At 43.7% G+C, this 15,124-nt stretch overlaps 2 protein-coding genes across 4 annotated transcripts in view; one reads left to right on the top strand and one right to left on the bottom strand.

Annotated features, from left to right (window-relative positions):
* The window catches only part of DOCK1 (dedicator of cytokinesis 1), a 383,983-nt gene that overhangs the window by 195,397 nt on the left and 173,462 nt on the right, over nt 1-15,124 (bottom strand). The window lies entirely within an intron of this gene.
* INSYN2A (inhibitory synaptic factor 2A) overlaps nt 8,649-15,124 on the top strand; it is a 51,254-nt gene continuing 44,778 nt past the window's right edge. The window contains exon 1 of the mRNA XM_068140210.1: nt 8,649-9,249. The gene's annotated coding sequence lies outside the window, so the exon portion shown is untranslated. The remainder of the gene's footprint in view (nt 9,250-15,124) is intronic.

The raw sequence follows: 15,124 nt of genomic DNA, 5'->3' as shown, positions 1-15,124 counted from the left end.
CAAGTTGTGGCTACAGAAGTCGTGGAGGCAGGCAGCGAAAACAGGTCCAGAAAAGGACTGCACAAATTCTGTAAGAGGAAGGTTTGATGAATGAATAATGTTTGGAGACAAAGAGCCATCTTTCCAGCTCCCTGTCCAAAGAAGTTCCTCATCAAGGCTCGAGCAGAAGGAAAGGCAAGCAAGCAGGGCAGGGAAGGATGCAGAAACATTCAAATATGAAGGTACTGCTTTGAATTGCTAGAAGCAAATCCAGGAAACACCACAGGATTATTAAAAATGTATTTCTGTGGCTTTTTTCCACAGGGATTTCAGAGTTATAAATACACAGGACTTCAAGGAACAGTTAATCAATCTCATCAACACCTCTTCCCAAAGCCTACCTTCCATGGCCAAGAGGGATGAACCTACCACCAGTCCCTACCCTAGACTGCAGCCTTCATCCATTATTCACCTCTGCCTACAAACCCTGCTTGATGGACAGGACTGCATCCATCATCTCCATCTCCTTCTGAAGGAAGGTTTCTCCTGCCTTCTCCCATCCCAACACATACCCTCTCATTGCCCAAAGAGTTTGTAGAGTCTCCATCTCACAAGCCCTATGAGGAGAGGCTGAGGGAGCTGGGGCTGCTTAGCCTGGAGAGGAGGAGACTCAGGGGTGACCTTATTGCTCTCTACAACTACCTGAAGGGAGGTTGTAAACAGGCAGAGGTTGGTCTCTTCTCCCAGGCAGCCAGCACCAGAACAAGAGGACACAGTCTTAGGCTGCACAGGGGAGGTTCAGGCTGGAGGTCAGGAGGAAGTTTTACACAGACAGAGTGATTGCCCATTGGAATGGACTGCCCAGGGAGGTGGTGGAATCGCCATCACTGGAGGTATTCAGGAGGAGACTTGACAGGATGCTTGGTTACATGGGTTAGTTGATTAGGTGGTGTTGGATGATAGGTTGGACGCGATGATCTTGAAGGTCTCTTCCAACCTGGTCTGGTCTATTCTATTCTATTCTCAAAACTTGCCTGGACATGCTCCTGCGTGACCTTCTCTAGGTGAACCTCCCTTGGCAGGGGGCTTTGGACTTGATAATCATTTCCAGAGGTCCTCCCCAATCCCTACCATTGTGTGGTTCTGTGACTCTCTTCCTTGACAGGGATTGGAATCATTGGACTTGACCCCACTACTGACTGACACCCCTCTGATTTAAAGCTAATTAAGCTCCTCCACTGCTGCTAAGTATTAATAAAGTGCTGAACTTGTTTAAATACTGAAGGAAATCCAACTGTGGTGCTACTTTTGCAACAGAATCCCAGAGACCATGGGTTTTAACAGGGCAGAGCTCTTTTTATTGTGCTGTATTTTAAAAAGCCACAGACCTAGGATTAAGAAGGACTCCACTTAGCTCCTGCTGTCAAACGTAAACTGATTTAACATTGTTATCAGCCTGCCCACATTTATTATCAAGCTGCTGCATAACACAACTTATTCAAATAATTGGTACTTCTGTGATTTTCAGACTTTTAAAAATAACTTATTCTATTGCTGTTTTAAGGTAAAACTTAAATGACATACATTTTAATACACAAATTAAGTCTGTGCCCAGTCAATCACAAGTTTAGCATGGCCTTATTTGCAAATGCTTAAGTTTCTGGATTATATTATTAAGAAAACCACATTAGGACTATTAAAAGCTTAAGATATAATTTTTACATATAAATATTTTACATTAGTATTAGCAACAACAGGGGTATGAATTATTTTGCTTGGTCTAGCTTCTTTTGGTAATGTGGTGCACTACGGTCAGTGAAGTTTCCAGTATTTTCCAACTGGGTTTGAAAATTACCATTTCAGTTGAATTTGCTAGGAATTGTTTGACTGTGGAAGTGTGTGATCATATTAGCTTGCAAGCCACATCATTTAAATGTTTGTATCATACAGAAATACATAGTGGATACAAAGATATGTTGCAAGAAATCCCAGGCAAGATCTTGATCAAAGCTGGTGAAGGGTCTAGAGAGCGAGTCTTAAGAGGAGCAGCTGAGGGAACAGGGGGTTGGAACTAGAGTTTGAAGTCCCTTCCACCCCAAACCATTCTATGAATCTATGAATATTATTTTGTTGCCTGTCTATAGATTTGGAAGCTACACTGATGAGTTAATTTCTGAACAATATGGCCAAATACCTGATTTTGTTTTAGAGACAGAGCACTGATAGCAATGGCATGTCCAGTTTACTGCTATCTGTACTGCTCCTTTTTCTCTTGGATCTTTTTAATCATTTTCATTTTCTGTTTCTTTCATACATTTTATTTTAGCTTGGTGGGTTGTTTTTTTTTTTCCTTTGTTTGTTTGTTTTCTGTTAAGTACTAGGCATTAGCATCAGACTGCTGTCTGGGCTTCTAACTTCCAAGTAATGCATAAAAGCAGATAAAAGCCTGTATTTTCAAGCTGTACTCAAACTTGAAATACTTCGATATTTCAATCCAGAAAACCTCACTTAAGAGTTTGGGAGTCCACATTACCTGACAATATTTAATGGTTCCCCAGTTTGACAGAAAAATTGCATCAAATCCTCCTTCTAATGAAATCAATGTGGTATGCATAATATATTATTCCACCAAAAAGCAAATAGGAAACAGATTAAAGTATCCCCATTATTTATTACATATGATTTTCTTCTGTCCATAACTTGAATCCTAAAATGAGTTTATGCTCATTCCAGACTCTCTTACTCTGCTAGGGGCTTAAATCTGAAGGCAGTCCACAAGTATGATCAGATTCTATTTTGGTTTTTCTCTTATTAAGCAGGGCAGCATTTTTCTCTTTGCCATAAAGCAGCTTGAGATACTGCCCTGGGATTTGAAAAGGTAATAAGATAAACAAGGGAACCCAAAATTTTACAAAAGTTGGCATCATATTCCCCCCCCAAAAAAATAAAAAAATCACTCACAATTACAGCTTCTGGAGATATCTTAATAAGAATGTAATTCCACGTTTGCTCTCACTGAGCAAACCAAACATGGAGATTTATTATTCAGATGGGCACAAAGGATTTCTGAGATGCAAAAAGAAGGGCTATAAAAGCACAAATCATCAGTAATGACGACAAGCTAAACTGCCTTTCAAATATAAGCAAAATGCAGCCATTTAGGGTATCATACATCATGGTCTCCCAGCCCCTCATTTATTTCCTCACTGTACAGGCTACATGATAATTTAACCAGGGCAGAATTCTGCCATCTACTGAGAACATCTTTGTTAGACAAGTGATTCCACAGCTCATATAGACAACAGACTGGCTCATAATCCCCATCCTTAGATGATCAGACATCTATTTCCAATCACTAGTTCAGTTCCCTTCCCCCCAAAAAAAACCATATTTGTACACTGAAAATGAACATTTCTGAAATACAAACACAGTGAAAATACAAAAAAAATAAAATAAATCCCACAACACCCCAAAACAATCAACCTTCCTCCTTCCTATCCCAATAAAATTAGAACTTATTTCCTGGTGTTAATGATAAACTAACATCTACAGCAATCTGGGCTCCTAATGAGACAAGCATTCAACTGGAACTCAAAACCTCAGCCTTTGCTGGTGAGATCTGCTGCCACATTTTTCTTCCAGTGATCTGTATAAAGGGAAATTAAGAGAGAGGTCTAAATCCTGCTCAAACTTACACCAATGAGGTACAGAAATAACTATCATAGTTAATGAGGTTACTCAGCATTTTCCCTCTTTGAGCAGAAACCTTATAAATAGCAGTTCACTTCATCAGTTATTTAATATTTTAGCTGCATGCAGGTATTATACACAATGTTAAATCCACTTTATCTTCAAAATGCTCCTTCAAGTTCACAGATGTGCAATTACTCACAATTACAGATAAGGAACAGACACAAGCATAGCCTGAAATGATTTCTCCAAGCTCATGGAAAAAAAATAATCATGGAACAAGACACTAAATTAAAGATCTCAAATTTCTGCTTAACATGACTCCAAGAGACTTTATTTCTTTGCCATCACAGCCAGGCAGATTACATCCTTCCTCAAAGCACGAAGAACCTCTAAGGATTGCATTGAGTGAGGACCTGTTTGAAATTCAAACCAAGTTTGCATTCCCCTCAGCTGGAGGACAGGAGCATATTTAACATGCCTCTGTTTTTCTTCCAATGGCAGGTTCAGATAAATAAATAAATAACAGATTGAGGGTAGAAAGCCAGGCAGCTACCTTATAAAGGCATGAAAATAAGAATCTATTTAATCTGAGTGAAGACTCAGCAACAGGAAAACATTTGCTTTTAGCACGTATCATAGAAAGCCAGTATGGTGAGGGTGGGAAGGGACCTCTGGATATCATCTAGGCCAACCCCCCTGCTCAAGAAGGTTGCCCAGGACCACAAAGTCCAGGTGGGTTTGGAATCTCTCCAGAGAAGGAGACTCCACAAACTCTTTGAGCAGCCTGCTCCAGGGCTCTAGCATCCTCACACCAAAAATGTTTCTCCTTATGTTCAGATGAAACCTTCTGTCACTGGGCACCACTGAAAAGTGCCTGGCCCCATCCTCTTCCCCCTCACACTTTAGCCCTTGCAGAGCATTGAGAAGATCCCCTCTCAGGCTGCTCACCTCCAGGCTCAACAGCCTTTCCTCCTCACAGCGATGCTCCAGGACCCTCAGCATCTTTGTAGCATGCACAGGACTCTCTCCAGTAGTTCCCTGTCTCTCCTGAATGGGGAAACCCAGAACTGGATCCAGTACTCCAGATATGGTCTCACTAGGGCAGGTAAGAGTGGGAGGAGAACCTCCCTGAACCTGATGGCCACACCTTTAATGCACCCAGTGTAAGATACAATGACAGCATCAGTCCCAAATATCTACAGAGAAAAACATGCATGACATTGTCCAAGCTTCCATATTTCGCATCAAATAAACTTCACTTTTCTTGCACCTACAAACAAGATGGTACAGTTCTGCGACAAATTAGGCTAGTCTTACTCAATGACATATATCCTTAGTAACTTAGCTCATATATTTAGTGTCAGCACTTAAATTACTCCTCTAACAAAGGTTACTTAATCTATATCCAGTAGCAGGCCCTGCAGGAAAGGCACCTGTGCTTGGCTTAAGGCAGGCACCACCAACAGCCCATCATTCATCCAATGCATGTGGCACCAGCGTTTCCCTTGGCTTTTCCCTTCTAACAAGGCCTGAACTCCCTCCTGAATCTGCACCTCAGCACACATTTCAAACTAGGCTAAGTTCAAATACCAGCTTTCATGCTAATTTTGAAATTACTTTGGTGTTGGTTATCATCTTCCCCACACAGGCGTTAGCTGAAATACCTGGCAAGTAATTTGAGCTCTGCCTGCCATATGCTTTTGCCTGAGCTGGATTTGAGCTTGTTTCCTCAAAGACTGACAAGAACTTCACAGACTGTTCCAGAAAATTACATTTTAGCATTACACTATAGAATCCACACGCTCTAGTGGAGCACAATCATACCAAACACCTGCTCAACATACACATCTCCCCTGGGCACAGCATTCGCTGCGAGTGCTCCTCTAGCCAAAACCCCTGCAGCTGTAAGGAGCGTGAGGAGGATGTGCCCCAGCACTGCCAGCTAGTTCAGGTACCAGTATCTCAGTCATTCAGTCATGCCCTGTCTCCACACAATCTCCCAGAAGCTGCATTTAACATGTACATTTAGCCAGACTCTTTCAGTAGTGTCCTGTGACAGAACACAAACTGGAACACAGGCGGTTCCACCCAAACGTGAGACCTTTCTTGGCTGTGAGGGTGCTGGAGCGCTGGAGCCCTGGAACAGGCTGCCCAAAATGGTTGTGGAATCTCCTTCTCTGAACATTGTGATCCTGGTCAAGCTGCTGTGGGTGCCCCTGCTTTAGCAGAGGGGTTGGACTAGATGATCTCCACCCCCTACCATGCTGTGATGGTGTGGTAAGAATGCCAGGCTGGCCAAGAAGATGATTGTTTACAAATATATCTAGAAGTCTCCCCAAATTTAGTATGAAATTAGGAATATGGAAAGAGGACTGACCTTTTCCTTCACTTCTACACAGAGAGCACCACCAAAAATTTTAGCTCACTGCTCTCATCATAACCTGATGATTTCACCATTCACTCCAAGGTAGACTTCCATCCACACACCAGCATGTGTTACAGGAACAAACCTCCACAGCCCCAAGCAAACACCTGAAGACAAAGGCAGTCTGGGAAGGTAGGACACTCCCTTAGAGAGAAATTACTTTGTTATCGAACAAAAGAAAAAAAGAAATTGTTTCTTCTCTCTTCCCCTCTTTCCAGGTTGAAGTCAGATCTCTCTCTCCCTTCTCAGGCATTGCTTGGACAATACATTTCATTATGCAACAGTTAGGATGAGAGTTTTGTACAGGCTGAAAAAACAGCAAATGAGGTGATGAAGCATTTCCATTTTCCCAGCGTTCTTACTTCTAATCTGCTTTTACAGTAACATGAAGCATGACAGTCACAAACCATGATTTAAAACATCCCTCTATACACCAAGGGCAGTTCCACATTCACAGGACAAGCTGAAATCTGCTCCATGACTGAGAAGTCGTTCTTAATTCTCTAAAAATCTACCCCAAAAATGTTGCATAATTCCCAGTTTTATAAATGGGGCATATGCATAATGCCATGCAAGAATCATCAGCCCTAGGACAACAGCCTCTAAATATAATTACAGAGAAGATAATAATGTTGTTTTAACTGCTGCTTCTGTCAGAGAGTTTCCTTCCAAGGCACTACGGTTACCGAGCAATAGTATGTTCTTCTAGTAGTCATGGTCTGCATACCCTGAGATGTAGTCTGCACAGCTTGTGAAAAAAACCAACATCTACCACTGATCTGTTTGTTTCTATTGAAGCACTGTATTTTAAACACAGTCACCATACCATGTCATTTCACCTCGCTCTGTATACAGGCTGCAGCCAAACCCAAATTTATATTGGTATAGATAAAGCCTCAAGCATCCTGTGGTTTCCTTCAGCACTGCTGAAAAGGGCTGAAAGTGACGAAAAAAGCGTGGTGCTTGTTGTATTAACAAGCAAGTTGATATTTAAGTTCTTCCAATCTATTTCTTTGGGGGAAAAAAAAAAAAGTCTGGTAAGAAACACAGAGAAATCATAAACTGTGGTTGGAACCGTGCCATCATCTCACTCCTCGCACAGGCTGTAAGGAACAGCAATGCAGAAAGCATGCCCTTGGCACCCTCTTTTAGTGATTAGCACACAGGGTAAGCAGAGTACCTGGACAGGTAGCAGACAGCAAGAACTACTTAGCTGCCCTCTGCTGACTGTCTGATCCAGTCCTGCACAGCTAAACTGCAGTTTAGCCAGCGAGGATTTCCATGAATTCATCTCCATACTTCCCCACACTGACGTTTATGTGACAGCTGGGTCCATGAGGATCTCTGTACCCACTGTCAGGCTCTATCAGCAAAGATAGCAAAGCTGGCAGAAAGAAGCTGCTCCAGCCACAGAAGCATGCATTCATTGCTGCAATGGTCTGCTCCAGCTAATTAACTCTAAAAAGATGTCCAGGATTTGAGCCAGTATTTCTGCTGCATCGTGCTGTGGAGATGCACAAACTTGCTTAAGGTTTAGCTGAGGTGCCTCTCCCTGATGTGGCACAGCTCAGCCTGGGTAGCAGTGGAGCATTTCATGCTGGGGCTCATCCAGCTGGTCTGATGTGCCACTTCAAATCAGGGGTCCCTTCAGTAAATCCAAAGATCAATAATTCTCATCAACGCTACCAAGGGTAAAGAAGGTACCACTACAGACAAACTGTGTGGTCTGTAACTGGTGGCAACTGGGCTAAATGAGTTTCCTGCTGCGGTGAAAAAGCATTGATTAAACAGTAGCACTACTGAAACCCTCAGAAGGAGAAGGATCTGATCCACCACTTTCAAACTCAAACCAACTCTCTTGCCTCTCATGACACCTCCTGTCTTGTCAGATGGGTCTGACTGAATACACATGACCCACTTAACTTCTAAGTTCAATTAAAAATATATTTGAAAAGCCCTCCCTAAAATAATAAAGTGGTTTAAGGGACAGGGTTTAAGTTTCAAAAACGTTGTGCTTCACAGTTCTTGCTGCTTTGTCAAACCACTTCACTTTCAACTTGCATCCATTTTATTTGAGGTTTACGAGCAAAGGGGAGCAAATCCATTCTGTATCCTAAACACTTCTCATCCAAAAAAAACACAGCCGTGTAGCTTTAAATAAGCACTTTGGTGAAATCCCAAATGTATAAGCATCACCCACTCTGCATCTGCTCCAGTGCTGCTGGTTTAAGTAGCGCAACTGGAAACCCAGGGTGGCTTGGCTATGACCAGCAACGCATGCACCGCCTGCCAATAAATCTATTATTACTGGATCTAGGGGGGAGTGGTGGTGGTAATGATAACAGATTTGTAGCAAATCCCGCTCTTCTCGCCCCATTTCGCTGCATGCCCTGAGCAGCCTGCTCACCTCCCTGCTCGCCTCCGCTCCCCACAGCCGCCCCCACTCCGGTTCTGCCCGGTGCGGGGGTCTCCTCCCTCTCTCCCTCCCTCCACCGAGGCGTCTCCCCGCCGCCGGCCTGGCCCGGCCCCCGGCTCCTCCCCACCACCCCAACCCGTTCCCTCCCTCCCGGCTGGGGGACACCCGCCGGTCCCGCTCAACAAGTTCCCCCCCCCCGCCTCCGGGACCTGTCCGAGAGGACGCCCCCTCACACACACACCCCCTCCCCAAAACGCAGACCCCATCCGCCAGCCCCTTCCACCGCCCCCCGAAGCCGGGCGCCGCAGCCGATGAGGGCAGCGGGGGAAGCGTGTGGCGGAGGCGGCGGAGGCGGCTGCCTCTAGCGAGCGCTCGGGCGGCCGCAGCTCAGCGCCCGGCCGCGGGACTGAGGAGACCGGCGGCGGGAAGGAACGCGACCAAACCGGCGGCGGGACTGAGAAAACTGGCCTCGGGATAAAGAGACACCGAGCGGCTGTGGGACTGAGACGGGCGGCTGCTGGAGAGAGACCAGTTACCGCGGAACTGAAGCGACCGACTGGCCGCTGGAGTGAAAGGACCGGTAGCGGGACTTGAGGAGACCGACCGACGGCGTGGCGGGCAGATGCGCGACCGGCACGGACCCTCTGAGGGCCGGCCAGCTCAGCCCGGTGAAGGGAGGGAGATGCAACGTACGGGGAGCGTCCAAACCACCACTTCTCTGTGAGGAAGCAATAAGGTAAGCTTGCCGCTGCCATCAGCTCCCCCCCACCCCGGTACCGCTGCCCTCGGCTACTTCCTCTTCCCTGCGCGGTGGCGAAGGTCTTGCCTCGCCACCTTCCTTGAGCGAGAAGACCTAAAAATACCCAGTTCCCTGGGTTTTCCCGGGGAAAACTTCGTAGGGATGAGCATAAAGCGTGGCGCTGAGCGCCAGCGGGGAGCGTTATGCAATAGTGTAGCTGCCTGCTTGCGAACAGCGATTGCATTCAATAACTTTCATGACTGATAAGGAGAAAAGATCCCTGTCTACGTCCAAACCCCTACTTTCTTCTAGAAAAATACCATCCTTTCTTCGAGTGCTGCCTTTTCTGGTGCTGCCTGAGAGGGGAGAGTTGAGGCTGGAGGATTTGAGGATGATGCACAAAGTGCTTTTAGTTTTTTCACATGATTGATGGTGAGGAACTACCGCTGGCTTATTAACTTCAGTGCTGGGAAGTCCAAGCACAGCACTAATGAAGTGCCCGTGCACCACGGTGGCCATGGAAGAACACTGGACACGTTCATCCAACAACTTGCTGTATAGCACTTGATTAAAGACCAAACCAAACAAAAAAAATCCTCATTTGTTACTGTTTGGTGACCTGTTATTTTTGAGGAGCAGTGATTCTATTGATTTAACACATCACTCCATCCCCAGGTCCCCCATCACCATCATCAACCACATTTAGACAGGAGATGCCCTGAAAATGCAGTAGGCAGATGGGACAGAAGGCAGCATGGATCCAGCACCAAAGTCATCGTCCTGGATCTTGCATCTTGCACAGCAAGATTCCCACTCTGCATTCCCGTCTTGCCTTCCTAGTGCTAGTAAAAATCCTCTCTCTGTGACCTCAACGTCTCTACTTCATGCTGTGTTTACGTGGAGTTACAGCAAGGGAGGAGGATGCAGGACTGCAGTTAGCTGGGATCTGTTTGGGGGAGGCAGGGGGGGTGGTTAGCCCTAGCAAAATAGGGACATCTTGAAAGCAGAGAATACGTTCTCTGCTGATGTCACCATCTCCCGAGGGCTCTGTCCCAAAGGACAGGTACCCCCCAGTCTGCCAGGAGTCATAATAGATGGTGGAGCAGTTTCGTTTGACCTTGTGTGTCTAAGCAGCTAAAATCCTGCAAGAACATCACAGGGGTTAGAATTTAACTCATTAGGTTCCATGGTTGGGAAGTTTGAAAAGACCTGTGTTTTTCCAGCCTCCAGGAATCATCATTTTTCTGCAGGACAGCTGTAACAAAAGACAAACCAGTAACAGTTGGTCATACCTAATATAAACTGGGAAATTATTCACTCCGCTTAAGTGTTTTGTGGCGATTCCTTACTGCTCATATTCATGGTGCTGGCAGGGATGCTGCATCTAGCAAGGTTAAAATCCAGCTGCTAGATGAAAAACTACTAGCTACAAAATAAGATAATTTAACAAATAATCATCACATGATGTGTAACTGCCCTAGCCAGGTACTCCAGATAATGTAACATTTCAAGCAACCCCATCTACAGTACAAAGATGACAGGTCCTTTACTTTTGGGGTGAAGCCTATTGGTGTCCTACCAGCTTCTCATGCCTTTACTACAGTAACACTGTTCTCATCAAGTACAAATGATACTTCTGAGTTAAAAGCTGGATTTATTTTCTTTTTTTCTTCCCAGTGTTCTAAATGTATCTGAGCAGCTCAGGTGAAAATATCTCACTGGTTCAGATATTACTAATTTATCATCTGGAGATTTACCTTCTGCTATAGAGCACTGGCATTGCAATAGAAATACATAATGTATATTGCTGATCCAAATACACTGAACAGTTGCAAGATTAAATTACTGCCCCAGAGCTTAAGGTGCTGTTGTATTTAAAGCCTGCACAGAATGAGCTCAGGGAGGAAGGCTGAGACTAAATCAGCTTTTTTTGTGTGTGGTGTTGTCGTTGTTAAGGACGTCATGATGCCCTTGATGAAAACTACATCTTCTTTAGGAGTCTATCATTATTAAGGCTGGGTATTTTTAACAAGATGCTCAAAATAATCTGATCTCGAATGAAAGCAGTGCCTTTCCCCCAGATTAACACACAAAACCCCAGCTGGGCAGCAGCATCAGGAAAGAAAGTGTTAGTTACTAATCAAGAGGGACAGCACTTAACATTCAATGCACCCTTCTACTAATTAAGCTCACAAACAAGTAGCTCATAAGATCATTGCTGTTTCACCCCTTCCACAGTTAACTGTTTCATTGGCAGAAGCATTTTGAAATGAGAGGCACAGCATATATAATTCATTTGGAGGGAAAAAGAGTAGCTAAGTTCAGCAGAGATTAATATATAGAAGGAAAATATGACTAAGAAGCCCAAGAGCCTGCCCAAGTGCTGAGTGACAGAGTGTGCATCGGCTCCCTGCCATGCACTACCGGGGACTGAACACTACTGGTCACCACAACACACCCTTACGTTCCTTGGGTATCCAAACTCAACCACACGTTGTACAAATGACAGTGAGATGTCAACACTTAGGTTCTCTTTACCCTGGTCTGGAGGATTTAAAAGCGAACATAGGAGTATTAGTCCTTTGCAGGGACCCAAGTGGGAGTGAAAGCCAGGGACACCTATTAGCTTGCCAAAAATACATGCTAAAATGTAAAGAAAGATACCTCTATGAAGCTCTTATGATGTCTCAAGGCAGGTCCTTATCCAACCACAGTCATTTTGGGCAGGGAAGAGTTGAGGATGTGTAGTCACATAATTCATACGCACTAGAGTGTTTAAGAACATAAAAAATCCACATGCTTGTTTAAACTAGCTGTTAACAGTGTCTTAGATTCTGCTTTATGGCACCCACTAGTTAAAGAACTGCTGAAAACTGGTGCAAGAGGTTAAAAAAAAATACAGATTTATGGATTAATTGAATGGTTAAGGTTGGAAAGGACCTTGAAATTATTTAGTTACAACGCCCCTGGCATGTAAGCAGCAAAACTATTTTACAGCACGATGCTCCCCTACATTTCTATTAATCAGTCTGCAAATTAAATAGGCTTTAAGAAAATGAGATCACAAGCATCTTATGGCAAAAAATATCTCTCAGAATGGCAAGTTTAGTGGGAGCTCCATATTTAGCCTCCTGAAAATCAGTGCTTAAATTTATTCTGATTAGAAAATACTGTTTAACCTATGAGCAGACTCAGGTATGAGTTGCTTGGTACAGACATTCAGTTTTACATTATTATTGCCCACACAGAATGTGATTCAGAGTATGCTGCTGTTTTAGAGGCACATCCCCACTTTGAAGTCTATTTAATACAGTTTTAGTACATCCAGGCAGAAAACAGCCTCTCTGCTGATCCCTTAATACTCCCAAAAAGAGTTCAACTTGCTTATACATTTGCAGAGCACAGTGTCATGGTGATCAGTGCCTGAAAAACTCATCTGCTTTCCCAGTTACAGGAGCACAAGTCTCCCAGGCAAAGGAAATTGTTTGTAGGAATAACAGTTTAGTGATCCAACAGCAGCTCTTGGTGTCTTCCACTTTGCCTATCTTACTGGTTTGTTTTTCACTTCCACTTCAGGGGCAAAGAGACACAAGGCCTGATTTCACTCCAGTGATTTTTTTTTTCCAGTTAAAACCACTGATTTCAGTACAGAGCAGTGTAGAAAAATAAGGCAAGTTTCCACAGTCTGAAATAAACAGACGAATTTAAAAACCTTGAGACTGAAGGCCTTCAAGTCCTACAAGATTTGGGTGCAGATCTGAACTTGTTAATCACCACAAGAAGAGACTTTTTTTGTCTTTACAGGAAAATTCAGGAGCCCTACCACAGAGCAGATCCGTCAGTGCCCATGCTTCGATGATCATCTGACCTCAGACTCAGTCCAGATCAAACAGAAATCTGTTAAACATCTCACCACACCTATATACTTATGGTCAAAACCATGTGAGGCCACAGCAATTAAAAAAGACAGACTGGAGAGCTCCTTTTTAATACACTTACAATGGGTTCACATACATGCTACAAACTCAACTGTATGGCTGAGGTACGGTGAAACTACACAGAAAATTTTGATGTCTGAAATAAAACCTTAGCTTTAACTCTCAATGCAAGAAACTATAACTAATAAAATAGTATTTCAATACTACAAAGCAAAACAAACTGAAGTTTTCTCCCATAGTCCAGTACTTAATGTTCAGGAAAGCAGAATGGAGTAATTGGCCAGTGACACACCACAAGGCATGTACTGCTACAGGATTACATCAATCTTAGATAAACTCTTCACTGTGCTGGCTGTTCCTGCAGGAACACTACCAGTTTGGCTTCCAAAATCCTCATCTAACCAGTTGCATTAAACAAGCTAAAAATACAGTTAGGAAGTAGACCCAAGAAATGTAAGCATGTGGCCTTTGCACTTGAATTAAGAAGATCTGCAGATACAGGCCACGGCCTGGCACGCAGACTTCCTACAGCACATAAGCTTTGTGGAGGACCTCTGCAAAGTATGGTCTGATTTTTTCCTCTACCTGCTGTCTGCCACAGCTGTAGGGTCCTTTTTCAGCATCAGGTTTGCATGCTGAAGAATGCTTTCTCCTGTATCGATTTTCTACCTCAGCATCCTGTTCTTTTGGTTGCAAAGCTCAAGTCCTCTGCCCATCTCCAGAGAAATCATTAACTTCTTTTTTGAAAAAAATCTCTCCCATCTAAAGAACTTTTCCTCTAGCTGTGTTTACTTTTACCTCCATTTCACCTGGTACAGGAATTCCTTGTTCTTTGGGCTGAAATAATACTGGCAAAATCCCAATTTTAACTCCTGTTGATGACACCCATGGGGAAGACAAGCAAGCGGTTTGTGTTATTTTTGTCTGTCCATGATTGCTGTACACGCCTGTAAATAAAGCCCACGGAGTTACAAAATTAAACCATTTTAAAAACCAAAAGCAAGGAAGATCATCCCATATGGTCTCAGCAAGGAGGAAGTGTCAGTAGCTAACAAAGGAGGATTTGCTTAGTTTGTGCTCTTCCCAAACCTTCCCTGCCTGTTTTATGCTCACCCTTCCTCACCTCTTCATTTTATTTTAACGTCCAGGAGATATGCAGACACTAAGTCAATAATTCAGTCAAAAAAATCTGCTACAGAAACAAAGCTTAAAGATGTAAAACCTTTGCTGTACTGCTAAAAAGATCCAGTGAATTTTTCAAGCAGTTAAAAGTAGTTACTTTGTATTTAGACCCCACTTTGACCACAATTAGGAGATCTACACAACTTAACTACTTCCACACTTTCACACTTCCACAGTGCCCTAAGCCCCAGGACGAAAAAGCCTTGTTAAATTTCAGTGGGACACACCAAGCCAAATACAGCTTTGAAAGCCCACCACTGTGACCACAGCACGGATAGAAACATCTTAAACTGTCTTTAAATGGGGTAATCTGAGTATCAGTAAAAGCTCAGCTTCACCACAGCACCCCTGCTTTGTGCTTCACAGAAAATCACAACAGCCAGCACTCTCCTGCCAGAGTTGTGATGCTGTTGCTTGTACAAGTTGGTGAGGTCAAAGCTGATGGAAGTTATACAGCTCAACCATGGGGTAAAAGACTTAAACTGAAGCAGAGCCTCTATGATGCTCAGTACAAACCACTCAAATCAGGTGTTTAAATTTAGGATTGTATTTTAAAGTTAGTAACAGGAAAAGTAGTTTCGGTCTGGATAGGGACTTCCTGCATTCCTTGGGGGAAGGAGGAAGATGAGACAATTCAGTGAAATCACTAATATTTGTGTATTTATATATGAATAAGGAATAAAAAAGCACAGCAAGCCCAATCTCTCCTACAAAACATCAGTAATTGGTTGTTCATGCTCATTTTGTTCTTA

This window comes from Melanerpes formicivorus, unplaced genomic scaffold, assembly GCF_026170545.1.
Source record: "Melanerpes formicivorus ecotype bairdi unplaced genomic scaffold, bMelFor1.0.p_v2 SCAF_6, whole genome shotgun sequence".
Classification (NCBI taxonomy): Eukaryota; Metazoa; Chordata; class Aves; order Piciformes; family Picidae; genus Melanerpes; species Melanerpes formicivorus.
The sequence above is the reverse complement of the archived record's forward strand: the minus strand, read 5'-3'. Positions and strand labels throughout refer to the sequence as shown.